Source organism: Aethalodelphis obliquidens, unplaced genomic scaffold, assembly GCF_003676395.1.
Source record: "Aethalodelphis obliquidens isolate GAN/ISIS:26980383/991018 unplaced genomic scaffold, ASM367639v1 scaffold15, whole genome shotgun sequence".
Classification (NCBI taxonomy): domain Eukaryota; kingdom Metazoa; phylum Chordata; class Mammalia; order Artiodactyla; family Delphinidae; genus Aethalodelphis; species Aethalodelphis obliquidens.
Genome location: NW_020837959.1, coordinates 23,149,041 through 23,162,671, shown reverse-complemented (window position 1 = coordinate 23,162,671; position 13,631 = coordinate 23,149,041).

Here is a 13,631-nt window from a genome sequence, read left to right as displayed (position 1 = left end):
CAGTTGCTTCATATGTTTGTCAGATTTTATATTTGTTCACAGTAGGAAAGTCATTCTGGTACTAATTACTTGATTATGTTTGGAAGCATAAGTTAGTAATTACTTTCCGATAACATTTATTGCAAATATATTAAACTTGTAATGTCATTGATGTGCTTTAGAATAAACTAAATTTCTAAAAGTGGTTCAATTAAGAAAACTGCTAATTAAATGAGAGCGTAAGTGGACATGGCAAAAAAATGAATTACTAGTAACCATAGAAACCCTAGTAACTTGACTAAGAACATTGACATTATTTTGAGTCAGAGATCCATGAATTTGATCCCCATCTCCTTAGCACACAAGGCATGGTTTTCCTTTTTTTTTTTTTTTTTATAAATTACTCAACATCTCCAAGCCTCAGTTACCAATGTCTAAATATGACTAATATGATTGATACCTAATATCTAACTCATGTTTTACTTAGAACTAAGAGAGATACAACAGAGGGATATTATATGCCCCTATGTATTAACATGAATTCAACTATGCATTCTGGGTTGAGAGAGAAGGAGAGAGAGAGAGGAAGAGAGAGTGTGTGGGGGAGGGAGGGAAAGAAGGAGAGAGAGATTACTTTTAAATAATTTTACATTCAACCAGGTATTTTACTCAAAAAACGTAAGTACCAGTAAGAGGATGGGTGATTCTTACAGTGTAGAAATGGCATTTACCACACTGGGATTAGATCTAATTCATTCTAGTTATCTACAGTGCATAACAAATTACTCCAAATTGTAGAAGCTTAAAACAACCATAATGATTTCTTTTCCTCTCATGGATTTTTATTGGTCAGGATTTTGGGAAGGACTTGGCAAGATGGTTTTGGCTCAGGATTTATCAAGCAACTGTAAGCAAAGAGTGGCTCAGCTAGACTGCTGATATCTTGGTCTCCAATATAACACATTCTTAGTACATACACAAAGACAATATTAATTATATGTAATTATCTGATGTCCTGACTTAGAACTTGACTGCACAAAAAAAAAGTTCTTTAACGTATGTAATTTGTTTCAACCAGTCTGTGACATATGTCAAGTATGTATTTGTAACTATCACTACCAGTGGACTTAAAAATTTTTTTGATTGAGATGGTAAAATTTTCAATTGTCTTTAAAGATTTTTCCACGAAAATGAAAATCAACACTTTGGATCAAAAGAGAGGTGATATCCTGTAGTACCGACACATATTCTTTAGATAATCCCTGGATTTATTTAGTATGGATAACCCAGCATAGATGTACCTATTATCATGCAAGCTTCCAAGAAGTATATGCATTCTTAATTGAACTTATCCTTAAATATCTATTCTAAATCATTAATAGTGAATTCAAAAGAGTAAAAATGCATTAATAAAGCACCTTCAGAAATTTTATCTTAAATAATGAGCCTCCAAATCCAGCTATGAAGTACCTACTTCCATTATAAACAAATAGTTTGGGTGATAGAGAAGTTATTATAGATATTATAGGTGATAGAGATATTATAGTAAAATATGTCTTAAATGAAGTAGGTAATGTTTGCATTTCTGAGTTTGCTGAAAACATGGTGTCCCTCTATAATAAAATCTTAACAGAATGTGTGTGTGTGTCTGTGTGTGCAAGTAAATTTGTATATGATATGTATGTATAAATATATATATACGTGTGTAAGTGGTATATGTGTATATATATATGTGTGTAGAAGATGAAAAACATGAACTGCTGCATCTCAGAAGATGGTATGCATTTCCAATAGTTCCAATGAATTCTCCTAGAAACTTTTTAGAGAACATGATAATAGAAGATTACATATCTATATTTTTGAGCTTTATTTTAATAGATATAGTAGGCTTTATTGAAATCCTATTTTTGCTTATGGGTGCTTATAGGCTTTATACGATATACTTTATCATCTAGTTTTAAATGACTTTGACAAGGATATATAGTTCTTCAATTTAAATATGAAAATCCTTTATTGAATATCAAAATTCTGTGTGAAAATGCAGCGTTGCCAAGAGTCAGTGATTAGAGAAGATGACTACTAACATCCTTCAAGATTCTCTGACTTGCTGAGAGAAAGAGACAGAGACAGAAAGGAAGAGTTTTGTTGTCTAAGTAGTCCCTGCTCTTATTTTATGATCATAAAATGGCCTTTCATAATTATCATTTGCCTTCCATGTAGATAATGTATCCCCCAGATCATCAAGTCCCAACAGTAGCTATAATTATCACACCAATTGCACCAGGACAAGTTGGTTAAGATTAGTTTATGTAAAGGAACAGTCCTCCTTGCTGGCAAATCAGATTTTAGAGATTGCAAGGCTAAGCAAGATAGTAAATTTACCAAAATAGTGCCATGTTTTATGGGCATTGAGCCTTTATCTGAAAAAGATTAAATTTAAAAGAAAATAAAAATCATAGTTACCTGTGAATGCAGCCTCCTTTGGAAATAGGATCTCTGGAGATGCAATTAATTAAGATGAGGTCACACTGAATTCAGTATGACTGGTGTCTTTTTAAGAAGACGGAGACACAGTCACACACAGAGGAGACATCTTTGTGAGGACTGAGGCAGAAATTGGCGATGCAGCTGCAAGCCAAGGAATGCCAAGGATGCTGGCAACCACCAGAAGCCAGGAAGAGGCAAGGAAGGTTGCTGCCCCAGAGCCTTCAGAGGAAGGACAGCCCGGCTGACCTTTTGATTTTGGCCTCTAGAACTATAAAAGAATACATTTCTGTTATTTTAAGCCTCCCACTTTGTAGAATTTTTCATGGCAGCTCTAGAAAACTAATACATATGGTAGAGGATTTTTATATTTATCCAGAAACAGTTTCTTGTTTTAATCATCCTGTATTGAAACCAGTCAGAACCTTACCCTGAAAACCACTTTGCAGTCAACTCAGTCACATCCTTTAGCATTTACTCTAGTTAGGATCAGTTGGTGGGAAACAGTTTAAATTTGTTTAAAAATGTCTACCTGTATTTCTGGGGAAAAAATCAACAAATATTTGTTTAAGTAGTTGAGTGGGTTAAATAACCATATTTTTTACTTATTCATACTGATCTTTTTAAAGATTAGTCAGTTTTGCATTTTCCTAGCAAATGAGCTTAAAAATTCTATTAGCCTAATAACAGGCATACTTTTTATTTCCTTATCCTACTTTTTATTTATTTTTCTTTCCTTTTTTTTTTTTTTATTTTAAGCCATTTTGCAAGTTTTTAGAAAGAGAAAATGTATGTGAAGCACAAATGACTTTATCAAATATTAGTTAGTCCATAATTATTTTTATTTATAAGTGGTTGCTCTCAGTGATTTTATATCTATTCAGACATGCAAGACACATATGTTGTGCTGAACCCAATGATATGATTGCTTTTTAATAATGTTAAGAAAGAATAACTGACTTGGCCAGGTTTCTTTCTTTTTTTGGCTACATTTCTTACTCAGTAAGTATTGATCAGCAGAGAAGACTTCTCCACCAAGACAGAACTTAACCTTTTGAAATTTGGAGACTCCCTCTTTTAGAAGTATAATCTAGAAATCCTGTCCATGTAAGCTCCAATTAATTTACTGTGTGGAGAGAAGAGTCTGGAGGTTGTGAACCCCGAGCCATCAGTGCAGGTGTTCTGCTCCTGTACACATTATTTCTGTTAGAATGTCTGCTACAGGGAGACTCCCATGGCATTACTACATCTGTCCGTCATTTCACTCCACCAGCCAATAATGTGAAAACCCACATCTTGTAATTAAGACTTACAATCAATCGTGAAGTTTTGACACCTTTTTGAATGCCTGGGAAAAGATGAAGAATTTGATCAGCTGTGGCTGAAAAATGGCATATATGGTATATTTTAGTTTGAATAGTCTTAGCAATAGTAATTCAAGAGTTATCAATTTTAAAAAATATAAAAGAAATTCTTATCACCATAATAAGGTTATCAAAAACAAGCATTTTTAAAACCTTGCCAAATTATTTGGATTTAATGTACATTGCTATTACTAAATCTTTCAAAAGTATATTAAGCTCAAGGAAACTCTAGCTAGATGTAATCATGTGTAATGAAAATTCTTCAACCAAAAAAAAATTCAACCAGAAATTTAGGGATCTGAATTTTAATAATAAAAATCAAATTAATAAAGAGCAAACAAACTCTGCTGCCATTAAATTCAAGAAGGCAAACATTGCATTCTGTATAATTAGCTATAATTTATACAGTGTTTAGAGGTAAATAGGGAACTATCATCACTGGCAGCATTAATTTTGGGCAAAAGTTTAATATAGGGTACCTCAAAATCCAGTTTCTTCATGACCAAAATTATGTCAAAGTTTGAATAGATACAATTAAAAAAATCACAACTCCTTATCAAATTCATATTAAATAAGATAATTATCCAACTTTATTAAAATTATCACATATAAATGTCTGTATTTTAACAATATTTATGAGGCCCTACTGTTCCTATAGAATATAAGTTAAAAAATCTTTCTTTATAAGAGACTGTAATATTGTTTCATAAAACTGAAATTGCTTATACCTTAACATTTTTTCTCAAAAATTTTACATATTTTACTCCAAGCATTTGTATGACCAAATTATTAGATATTTGGAGTCAATCCTTAAATACACATTCAGTTGTTCAGTAAACATGAACTATAAGCTGACTACATGGCATTGACCAAAAATGATAACAATTTAACTGTATATGCTAATAAATGATAAATTATGGTGTATCATTAAAATATGTATGTTCAAATTTCTTTAGAAGCGTAGAAGATATAAAGTTCATTTCCTTAGGTACATAGTGAAGGGCATGGTGAAGAGAAGAAATCACAGTTGAAAAATTGATAGTGACTCTTGAAGGAGTTTGATTAAGTAACTCCATGGAGAATGATCAACATTTATTTCAGTTGTGAGACAACAGTGTAATGTGAACATGAATTTAGGCAATTTTTATGGTAGAGTATATCCTGAAAAATTGAACTAATAACTCTAATCTCATGACTTGACTACCTCTGAAAAATAATATTTTCTTCTGGATACTGTATTTGAAGAGAGAATATACAACCTGAAACTCATTCAGTGGCAATCAGCCATAATTATGAGTGATTTGTAATCAAGATAAATGTGGTAGTTCCTGTTATTTTAGATTTTCATCATTATTCTGAATGACAAGTAACTAATACAGAGTTCTGTTTATTCTCATGGCATGCGCTCATGCACACACACACACCTCTCTTCCTGTATCTTCCACTCATAACTATCACAGGTTTTTTGTCTACTTTTTAATACTAGAAATTCAAAGGCAAAGTCTTAATATTCTTAGTAGTTCTATTCATAGTATTTCTTGAGATACAAAGAAAATCTAAATCCCGATGCTTTATGTTAATATACTGTGTTATAAATTCACTTGCATTTTACTTAAAATTGCAAAAACTATATTGCAATTCAAGGCAATAATGAACACTTCATTTTATTATTACTATTATCATTATCAACATCTTGAGCATTCTTATATTCATAACCATCATCCTCACTGTTATCAATACCAATATTAAGAGGTCTGGGACAACAATATACAAATCTTATGTCAAAATTCTTACAGTTCTTTGATTATTCTATTGGTTTATCTATTTCTTCCATCTTTTGATGAGTTGATTTAAGTGCTATCTCTCTAGCCTTTATTGCCAGATAGATATTCTGACTCCAGTCATTTTTAAATTTGTGTCTTTTGATTTACTGTCATTTAGATGCCTAATGGGACAACATTTGAAACAAATTTTATTAAACATTTATCAATATAGCATCTGACACATACAGGCACTCAATGAAAAAGTATTAAAATTGTTGCATGAGGGCTTCCCTGGTGGCGTAGTGGTTGGGAGTCCGCCTGCCAATGCAGGGGACACGGGTTCGTGCCCCGGTCCGGGAGGATCCCACATGCCGCTTAGCGGCTGGGCCTGTGAGCCATGGCCGCTGGGCCTGCGCGTCTGGAGCCTGTGCTCCGCAGCGGGAGAGGCCACAACAATGAGAGGCCCGTGTATCGAAAAAAAAAAAAAATTGTTGCATATGCTACCTCATTGAATTCTCATAAAACCCTACAAATATAGTCCTACAATCGAATATTATTATATACATTTTTAAATGAAGAATATGAGGCATAAAAAGGTTATGTAACTTCCCTATAGTTACCTATCGGGTGGTGGAAACAAGATTATAACTTTACATTGATCTAATACATATCCAGAATTCTTACCCATCTGACTCCACCATCTTCATTCATGGTGCATGATGTCTGTGTGTTTCTGTATGTCCCTCAAATCTTCTTCCACGACAGGATATGAAAGGTAGATTCTCAGAATGATCTCCAAGGGAAATAGAAGGCATCCCGTCTGATGATATAAATTGTGTTTACGTATTATATTAGTCAAACAAAGAAAGGATATTATAGAAAATAATTACCAAAGGTGAGGAAAAGGACAAAGAGAAAGAGAAAACAAGAAAAGTAAATGATAAAGAGAAGATAGAGCAAAAAGCGAATGTGAGTGCATTTGTCTGTTGCTCCCACAGTTAGAGAGGTTCTTCATTAGCAAGACAACAGGTTTCAGCCCAAGCTGCCCTTCAATTGTTATCTCCGTGAATGAGCCTAAAACAGATGCCCTGCCAGATTTAAGAGCTTAATTATTTGGAACATATGCTAGTCATGTGCCTTCTTATGTGCGATGTATTTCTTCAGAGAAAAATGCCATTTATAAAAATGTTCTCTAGTCTTTAGTAAAAAATGCCCTGTATAGAGTTTTTTTGCCTATTTTACCTTTTAAAAAAGAAATCACTCAATATTTAACTTTCATTAAATCTCACCTTAAGTTTTCTTTCTAAATTTTTGTTTGCTTTAAATTATTTTTGTATTGAATCTTCACTGCAGTTCTTTTTATTATTTAGGATCTGCAAAAATTTCAATATAGAGTCAAAGTGAGTATTCTACAATGTTAATTAGTTTCTACTCAAAATTAGTGTTCAAAAAAGAGCATGTTACTGAATATATCTCAGCGTTCAAAATATAATTCATCTATGATTTACATATAATATAATCAGTGTTCAAACATACAATTTCACCTGTAGATTTTAATACCAATGGTAGGCATAATTTATTTACTCAATTTATTTTATTTGCTGATCAGTCATTTATATTAACATGACTAGGTAATTCAGTTAAAGAAGAAATGTGATTTTCATTGAATTCATCAGTTGTACCATTAATTTGATTTTAGTTTATTGCATAAAGAATCACAAAATGTTCTTACATATATATTGTTATATCAGAGGAGTCTAATATTTAGAATTTACATTTAAACTTTTCTCTTCCTCTTTCTTCTTAGTATTATCTTTGTCAATTTTATTTGCTCATGGTGCTGAGATATCCCAGATGTGGTAATAGGTTTTGAAAGGCAAGTTTATGGAAATTAGAATTTTACATTTTCTTCACTGAGAATGAAGTGAAATATATATTTATATAGGTATATGAGGGTTGTTTTTCAAATAAATCGTTCTTACCTGAACACGTTGGTAGGTGGTGGCTAAACAAAAAGCTCTAATTGTTTTATAATACCACTAATGCATGTTAGATACTTAGTTTTGGATTTCATATGAATAAAATAGATGTCTTTTTTGTTTCAATTTTAAATTACACTAAATAATAATTTCTTTTTAAAAACATTGTTAAACTTGTCATATGAATACACTCTAAAGCAGAAAAATATAGAAATTAGCCAAGTAGGTGGAGGTTTCAAAAAGATATATCAATTATGATAAACATATTTAGAATTAGGATAATTGGGGGGGAATTAAATTAGAGAAAATAATTATTCAAAGGTGTGGGTCATGATTTTAAAATTGTTGAGTGTGATGCATGAGAATAACTTTTGCTTTAAAAGGCAACAAAATTGAAGATTTCTGGGTAAGAGCAGACAAAGAATCAAAGCTGTGGTAGTTTACAGACTTTATTAAAAACAACAGACATTATCTACTTCAATAGAAACTAAAAATATTTTAAAGTCTAGTGATCACCAGGCTCTAGAAATTTCACGGTGACTGATTTTGCTCATCAGGATTCTGTTCAGGAGCTCTTGTTTTTACTTTGCTGTTGAGGTTCCATAACAAATAGTGTATGCGAATCATCCAGCATTCCTCCTAAGACTGTGCATTCTACTTTATTGACTCCAGTGCTATTGTGCAAGACATTTTCCCAGTAATTGAAATTCCCATAATCAATGTACAATGTATTTTATGGATGCTGTTCTTTTCTATTTTCCTGTGTACCCTTTGTTACCTTATTTTTCTTCACATTCTCTGAGAGATCAAAATGACTCAGTCCCACGTTATGTAAATGATAATGCCCTCTTGGGCCTGGAGAACTGTAGAGCTTTTATCATATTTGCTAGCTCAGGGTTTTCTTCCATTTGCTTTAGCGTTTTTGGAACTCACATTAATTTGACATATATGACATAAAATATCTTTATACATGTGATAAAAATGCCCTTAGTTTTTATGCTTCATTGCTTGAGCCTTGTTAGTTTTCTTCACTTTTTAATATTTCTCATAGTTTGATGATTATGCAAAATCATTTACCTGACAAATGTTTCTATTTCAAAATGTTTTTAAAATTTTGAAAATAATTCATCTGTTTCATTTGTGAAATGAGTCAAAAGGAATGTTCTATAATAAAGTTGGAGAAGTTATGCAATTAAATTAATCTTCTATTATTAGATTTATGTTATGTCATTCTTTACATTTGACTAAGAATTTATAATATTATGTGGCTTTTGATGTCTAATAAGAAAGCATAAAAAATATTGACTAACTTAACACTTTTGAAATTACAAACATTGAAGATTTAGTATTACTTGCTTTGCTTTAATAAAACATATTATCTTGACATCACAAATTTAAGTGTTCTTTAGGTTAATTTTTCTGCTGAAATTCACTTTTTTCCAGACTAATAATTTCATCAAAACTGTTTTGGTTTAATTGTTAGTTTAAAACTAAAATCCAAAATTGGAGAGCAAAGGGCTATCATTATTAACCATAAAACAAGATTCCTCAGTAAAAGCTAATGAAATCCCCAACTTATAATCAAACTTTTATAAAAAGTGAATTACATTAATTTTAGATGTAAATGATATACATTTTTTGAAAGAGAAAGTAGACCTTAACCAATGTTTGTTGTCTTGGAGATACAAAAATAGTGCCTTTACTCTAAGTTCCATTTTCCATTCCTTTAACTATTGCTATTTCTCTTCTCTGAGTCATTTTCAATTTCTTTAGTTTTCTCTTAAAATATAAAACTGGACTTTATATTGAAGAAAAGACTAGCATTTTGATATATTTAATTTGCAGCAACAGTCTACCATACAAATCAATGAGGCAAAGAAAAACTTTATTAGAAGCAGCTCCCAAAACTTTGCTTATTGAGCAAACAGTCATAGAATTTATCTAGGTGCTGTAGTAATTAAATGGGGCCCCAGAGACTGAAGCAACTTATTTTTATTTGACAAATCAAGCACCAAATGGATGAACTATGGTAAAGAAGAGAGATGGGCGTTTCTGTGTTTACAAATCTGAGTTATTATTCTCTTTGAATAGTAAATAAGTTCCTGTTATTAATAGATTCATTAAGCTGTAAACATGTATCTACTGTTTGGTCTGGGTCTCTTCCTGGATTCTCCTAGAAACTCAAAGCCTGAGTGGAAGCCTTGACACAAATTGTTTCTTTGGAAAGTCTAGAGACCAGGAGTGGGGGACTAGGGAAAATTAGACAGAAAATAGTCAGTATAAGAGTGTGTTATCAAGCTGGTCCATCAATGTGGGCAGCTGAGGCTCAGTCCATCTGGGATCTTTCAAGAAGCAATATAGAATGAAATTTAGAATAGTCCACCTAAAGTTCAAAAGAGCAGAACAGTTTTGAAAGAATCCTTTATCCAATGACTCCTTCTGACATTGATCAGGAGTTGCCTAATGGGGTATTAAGTCTCTATAATTCTTAATTTGTGTGAGCTCAAATCCCCAGTGTTTCCTGTAGGTGACCAACTCTGGTGCCAGAGAAGTTCTAAGACAGATAACTGGTCCATCTAGATGAGGTGCCTGTATTTCAGTTGTTGGAAGCTGATGGCCAGAACAATGTTTGAGGTAAGAGTTGTTAAGAAGATGATAGAAACATTTCTTTCAGTCTTAAAGTTTCGAAGAAATCTGGAGATTCATGGTTCCCAGGTGCATCCACTCAAACGTTCTTACCTTTGTCCCAGGGTTCCACTAGTTTTTACTCACAGTCCTGAGTTAGGCATAGGCGATATGTTAGCATTTTTCATTCAGCACCTTTGTAGTCATTTGGTCTCATAATAAATCCCAGTCTTGATTTTCAGAGTCTGTTCTGCAGCTGCAGTCAATAAGGGTCTTTTTCATACTGTCATAGGGGTATTTTGATTTTTACAGAATTCTTTTGACAGTAGCCTAGCCTGAACTTATTTTTTATGGCATCTGAAGTCATTCCCCCATACAGGTGTTCAGGTGCCACTGCTGCTATATAAATCAGTGCTTCACTTTCCACCTAAAACTCTTTCTGATTCTCAGCCAGTGAAAGTCTTAATAACTGTGATGCTACTGCATATGCACACTTTCTTTTTGCAACTCATCCCAACCTGCCACCAGGGAATATGGTAGTAATTGTGATGTTCCTGTGTATCAGAGGTGACCACCACCCTATTTACCATCAGCAATAGATAGTATTGCTAATTAACTATTGAGTGATCCAGTTCCAGAATTTCATACTGAAGGTGTGCTTTCAGTAGTCCCTTCTGGTACCAACTGTTTTACCCAGGGATCTCTCAGAAAGCAGCAAATGATAAAAAGTTTGAATGTAAATAGTTTATGTAGTATTGTGTAGTTTATTTATGTAATATTTATGTCAGGGATGAAGATTGGATGACTGAATGGAAAAACAGATGATATTCAAATGAATTGAAACCTTATGTGCACAAAGAAACCTGCACATAGATGTTTATAGAAGCTTTATTCATACTGACAAAATTTGGAAGTGACCAAGTTGTTCTTCAGTAGGTGAGTGAATAAATAAATTGTAGTACATCCATGCAACAGAATATTATTCAGCACTAAAACAAAATCAGCTATCAAGCCATGGAGAGACATGGAGGAACTTACATGCATATTACTAATTGAAAGAAGCTTATCTTTAAAATTTTATTTTATTTATTTATTTTTTATACAGCAGGTTCTTATTAGTTATCTGTTTTATACATATTAGTGTATACATGTCAATCCCAATCTCCCAATTCATGCCACCGCCACCACACACCACCCCCGCCACTTTCCCCCCTTGGTGTCCATATGTTTGTTCTCTACATCTGTGTTTCTATTTCTGCCTTGCAAACAGGTCATCTGTACCATTTTTCTAGATTCCATATCTATGCGTTAATATACGATATTTGTTTTTCTCTTTCTTACTTACTTCACTCTGTATGACAGTCTCTAGGTCCATCCACGTCTCTAGATCCATCCACGTCTCTACAAATGACCCAATTTCATTCCTATTTATGGCTGAGTAATATCCCACTATATATATATGTACCACATCTTCTTTATCCATTCGTCTGTTGATGGACATTTAGGTTGCTTCCATGACCTGGCTATTGTAAATAGTGCTGCAGTGAACACGGGTGCATGTTTCTTTTTGAATTACAGTTTTCTCTAGGTATATGCCCAGTAGTGGGATTGCTGGGTCAAGGAAGCTTATCTTTAAAGGTACATAGTGTATGGTTTCAATGACATGACATTCTGGAAAAGACAAAACTATGGAGTCAGTAAAAAGATCAGTGGTTGCTAGGGGTTAGTGGAGAGGGGAGAATAGAAGTGGAGCACAGAGAATTTTAGGGCAGTAAAACTATTCCCTGTGTTTTCTATTGTCATTGTACATTTGTCAAAACCCATAGAATGTATGACACCAAGAGTGAACCCTAATATAAACTATTGACTTTGGGTGATGATGATATGTCAATCAATGTAGGTTCAGCAATTGTAACAAATGTGCTCTACAGTGAGAGATGTTGGTAGTCGGGACGGCTGCACCTGTGTGGGTTCAGGTAGTACTTTCTACTCAATTACTTATTTATTTATTTATTTTATTATTTTTGGCTGCGTTGGGTCTTCGTTGCTGCATGCGGGCTTTCTCTAGTTGTGGCGAGCGGGGGCTACTCTTCATTGCGGTGCGTGGGCTTCTCATTGCAGTGGCTTCTCTTGCCGTGGAGCACTGGCTCTAGGTGCATGTGTTCTAGAGCGCAGGCTCAGTAGTTGTGACGCACGGGCTCAGTAGTTGTGGCGCACGGGCTCAGTAGTTGTGGCACACGGGCTTATTTGCTCCATGGCATGTGGGATCTTCCTGGGCCACGGCTTGAACCTGTGTCCCCTGCATTGGCAGGCCGATTCTTAACCACTGCACCACCAGGGAAGTCCCTTTCCACTCAATTTTGATGTGAATCTAAAAGTGCTATAAAAAATAAAGTATATATTAAAAAAGACAATAATGGAAATTTAATACAAGTGTGCATGATCACTTTGGTCAGCAATGTGTAGGCAACTGGGGCTTAATTCCACACGGAAGTGTTAGCAGAGATCTGGGTCTGAAACTGAGAAATACATGGCACAACTTGGTGGAAGAATAGTCAGGTTACACCTGAGAAAAGCTGATTGTCATTGCAATGGCTTGAGTAAATGCTGAACTCAAAAGGAATAAGGTAAAAATAAGAAGTGCCCAATATACACCCCCCTCTCCCTTGCTTTCTTCATGTAAGATGAAATTAACTTAAATATCATATATTTTTAGGATTATTTTTGGTAATTTTAAAATATTTATTCAAGAGGGCAATTTGCTCAATTCATTGAATGGCCAAACTCACTAGCCTTTGACACTTTCCATATTTTGTAACTTTCTGAAGTTATTTTATGATCCCTAACCTTTTTTTTTTTTTTTTTTTTATGGTACGCGGGCCTCTCACTGTTGTGGCCTCTCCCGTTACGGAGCACAGGCTGCAAGATGCATAGGCTCAGCGGCCATGGCTCACGGGCCCAGCCGCTCTGTGGCACGTGGGATCTTCCTGGACCGGGGAACGAACCCGTGTCCCTTGCATCGGCAGGCGGACTGTCAACCACTGCGCCACCAGGGAAGCCCCGATCCCTAACCTATTAATATAGGACAGTTGGAAGATATACATGTCTAGTGTTTCAAGTATTTAAGTATATTATTAATGGAGTATAAATGAATCATAAACTATTCAGTCTTGTGCACCAAGAATATTCCCCACATGATCCATGTGAAGTTCTGAGTAACTTCAACTTATAGTTAAAACAAATGCAGTTTGTTTTAGTAAAAGAAAGAGAGGACTATAATTTTAAGCAGATAAAATTTATCAGGAAATCTCCTGAAAACATCTTCTTTATTCCTCATGAAATACCTATTTGTATGGAATCATTATCCCTTTTATACATATAGCCAGAGATCTGTGATGGGTGTGAAGGAGATTTAGCTTCCCTGTGATATCAATCAC